This window comes from Vombatus ursinus, unplaced genomic scaffold, assembly GCF_900497805.2.
Source record: "Vombatus ursinus unplaced genomic scaffold, bare-nosed wombat genome assembly UNPS02014798.1, whole genome shotgun sequence".
NCBI classification, from domain to species: domain Eukaryota; kingdom Metazoa; phylum Chordata; class Mammalia; order Diprotodontia; family Vombatidae; genus Vombatus; species Vombatus ursinus.
Genome location: NW_020954576.1, coordinates 68,568,826 through 68,572,932, shown reverse-complemented (window position 1 = coordinate 68,572,932; position 4,107 = coordinate 68,568,826). Strand labels below are relative to the sequence as shown.

At 38.9% G+C, this 4,107-nt stretch overlaps 1 pseudogene; it reads left to right on the top strand.

Moving 5' to 3' along the window:
* Window positions 1-850: 850 nt before the first annotated feature.
* LOC114050194 lies at window positions 851-1,468 on the top strand (annotated as a pseudogene).
* The last annotated feature ends 2,639 nt before the right edge of the window (window positions 1,469-4,107 follow it).

The window sequence follows — 4,107 nt, the reverse complement described above, 5'->3', positions numbered from 1 at the left end:
AGCATTGTATGATGTAAAATGGATAATTTTGATCACATTATAAAGTTTTTGCAAAAACAAAACCAATGCAGCCAAGATTAAAAGGAAAGCAGGAAACTGGGAGAAAATGTTATATCAAGTTTCTCTGATAAAGACCTCATTTCTCAAATATATTCTATATATTTGAGTTAAATTTATAAGAATATGAGTCATTTCTCAATTGAAAAATGGTGAAAGTGTATGAATAGGCAATTGTTAAATAAAGAAATCAAAGTTCTTTATAGCCATGTGAAAGATGCTCTAAATAACTATAAATTAGAGAAATGCAATTTAAAACAAGTCTGAGGTACTATCTTACACCATTCAGATTAGATAATATGACATAAAAGGAAAATGGCAGATGTTGGAAGGCATGTGGGAAAATGAGGACATTAATGAATGTTGATGGAGTTGTGAACTGATCCAACTATGCTGGAGAGCAATTTGGAGCAATGCCCAAAGGGCTATAAAACTCAGCATACCTTTTGACCAAGCAATATCACTATTCAGTCTGTATCCAAAAGAGATTTTCTAAAAAGTAGGGGAGAAGGACTTATATGTATAAAATATTTATGGCAGCTCTTTTTGTGGTGGCAAAGAATTGGAAATTGAGGGTATGTCCGTCAATTGGGGAATGACTGAACAAGTCGCGGTATATGATTGTGATGGAATATTATTGTGCTATAAGAAATGATGAGGATTTCCAGCGAGTGTCTAATGGCCTTTGGTGCTACTGTTGTGTTGGCCTCAGTGAGGGAGAGGGAGGCTCCGAACCTCTGGAGTTTGAGCCACCACCCCAGGAACCCCAGGCTGGTCAGATTGAGCTACAACAATGTTGTTCATCTTTGAGTGGATCTATAACAGCTTCAGCAGTGTCCTGCAGTTTTTAGAACTCTGCAAGAAATCTGGAAAACTTGTGTTCTTGGGATTGGACAATACAGGCAGAACAACCCATTTGCACATGCTCAAAAATGATAGATTGGGCCAACATATCCCAACACTTCATCCCACATCTGAAGAGCTGACGATTGTAGACAGGACTTTTACAACGTTTACTCTTGGTGGACATGAGCAAGGCCGGTCAATTTGGGGGAAAAAAAACAAAACTATTTACCAACAATTAATGTGATTATCTTCCTGGTGCACTGTGCAGATCACTCACCCTCACCTTGCCTTCTGGAATTCAAAGTTGAACTCAGTGCACTAATGAGAGATGAAACAATATCCAATGTACCAATTCTTATTTTGGTCAATAAAATTGACAGATCAGACAGGACCGGTGAGGAAAGACTCTGTGAGATATTTGGGCTTTATGGACATAACACAGAAAAGGGAAACGCGGCTCTGAGTGAGCTGAACATCCGCCCAGTGGAAGTGTTCATGTGCAGTGTGCCCAATAGGGGAGGGCTACCGCAAGGGTTTCCGCTGGCTCTCTCAGTACATTGACTGATGTAGGGGCAGTGAAAATAAAAGCCTTTTACTTCTCTGGACCGATCCTGTTCACAGCTTCCTTGTGGACTTTTCTCTTATGAATCAGAAAGCTCTCTGACCACATCCTGGCTTTGGGAAAACTGGGAGGAGCCTTGGGCAGCTCTGCATGACCCAGTTGTGACACTTGTTCTTTTCCACCCTTTGTTGGGGAGTGGGGGAGCAGAGCATCTCCCCACGGGCTGAGCAAAGCTGGCTCTTGATCTCTGGGGCTCTTACCTGCCAGGGCACTTTGCAGAGGTAGGTGAAAAGAACAACTTGTCTCACCACTGTGGTCGATAAAAAAAGAAAACGATTCTGTTTTTTAAAAGAAATATTATCAATGTAATCCAACTTCTTCAATTACATTCACTTGTTTAATGCAGAGTCTATATTAGAGTTGTTTTGTTGTTGTTTTTTTAATCTATTTAATGGCAGTTAGATATTTTACAAAAAATACTGAGCAAATATATTTGAGACCCACAGTAAATCTAGGTTTGGGTGTGGCTACCTTGTATGGTCACTTGGCTCCGTTGGACTTTGCAGATTCTGGATCAGATGCTTTCATGGCAGAGTGGTCCAGTGTATGTATGCATGTATGTATGTGTGTATATATACATGTATATATATATATATATACATACTATATATATGTATATATGTATACACACACACATACATGATTAGAAAAGTGCACAACATCCAACTGGCTTATCAAAAAAGATCATGAATTTAAGCCAGGTTCCGCTTTTAGACTCTCTTGAATTTTCACTCCTGCGTATAGCACCTTCTTTCCTCATTTTCAGTTAATTAAAAAAAAAGCTGACTTAATCCTCCCCAGAAAGCAGTGGCAGCCAAACCAAACATTCTGCTTCACTGCATGCTGTGGATGCCTTAAGTCACTTTTGCACACAAGTTAGGGAAACATCTCCCAAAGAGAACTGATGCACAGGGGAGCATTGATAGCTTGAAGTCATCCAATTCTCCATTGACTAAGAACTAGATCTTATTGGTGATTCCAGAAAGGGTAACTAGAGTTGAACTGAACTACTGGATTATAGAAGTTGGGTTGGTAGATTGTTCCTGAGACATTTCTTTCCCACAATTTACCCCTCCCCCCATCAGAAATCTACATTCTATCAGGTTAGCCACTGATCTTGAACCAGTGTCATCCATTGTCAGAAGCTAAATGCTCCTGTGATGTTGACATCAGTAAATGAGCATTAATGGCTTCCCATTTCTTTAATGCCCTATGAAACTGGATTTCTCTTAACTGATTGTTAGTTCCTTGGCAATAAGAACTAAGATAACTATCTCAAGATAAAACCTACCTTTACTGGTTGTCTAAAATGTGTCCCTACCCGATGATGGAAGCTGCAGTGATGTTATATTTAGAGGGGTCTGGACTGTATTAAGATTATGGGAAGAAGGGGAGAGACAAGAGGCTAACTTGGAATAGGAAGAGTTGGTATAATTCTTCAATCAGACTTGTCATTCTTGATCCTCAGCATTGATGGACTAGAGTTCCCCATGACCAAATGCCGAAGTGTTTAGCACCTGCCAGATGTGTGAGAGTCTTGAACGACCATATTTTCCTGTCTGAAGGAGGCTTCTCTTTTTGGAACATTTTCCAATTGATGTTATTTCTTAAAACAGTGAAGCAACAAAATGAAAGTTTATTTGGGTTTGGAAGGGAAAGATGCCTTAAAAGTGAACAAATCTAGTCATCAATGACTGAACCAAATAGTGGCCTTGTTCATCTTTTTTTTTTTTTTTTGCAAGAAGCTGCTCATACTTCTCTATGTGGAGACTTGGGAAGGGTGGTTGCTTCAGTATTAAGCTAATTTTTTCTCTGTAGTAATCTAGACAGTCATTACCCCAATCTAGGTCAGCCTTCTGTGAAAGTGGTCAATATTTACCTCTGAAGAAAGAAGGGGTCAGAGTGAGAGGAACCGCCTCCTCCTGCACCATGGTATATGCACCATTCCTCTACAGAGACTGCCAAGAAATACAACCAATGGAAATTCAATGTGTGACTACATCAAGGGTCCAGGGCTGCTTACAGATATTACTGTGAATGAAAACTTCATTGTGTTGTATCAAGGTGTTTGCTGTTCCCCTTTCTGGAAAAGTGAAGCAGCCTTTTGCAAAAGAAGGCCATTCTTTATCCAATGCATTTTAATAAAAAGTTAAAAGAAAAGGGAAAAAAAGAAGTGATGAGGAGGATGCTTTCAGAAAAACTTGGAAGAACTTTCATGACCTTATGCAAAATGAAGTGAAGAGAACTAGGAGAAGATTGTACATAGTAACAGCAACATTGTGCAATGATCAGTTGTGAATGATTTAGCTATTCTCAGCAAAACAAAGATCCAAGAGAGTTCCGATGGACTCATGATAAAAAGTGCTATCCACCCCCAGGAAAAGAACTGATAGAATATGAATGAACATTGAAGCATACTATTTTTTCTTTATTTTTTTCTTTTTTCATAATATGACAAATACTGAAATATGTTTTGTATGACTGCTCATGTGCAATTTATATCAAATTCCTTGCCATCTGCACAAGGGGAGGGAGGTAGAGAGAGATTTTGGAAATCAAAAATTTTAAATTAATGTTAAAAC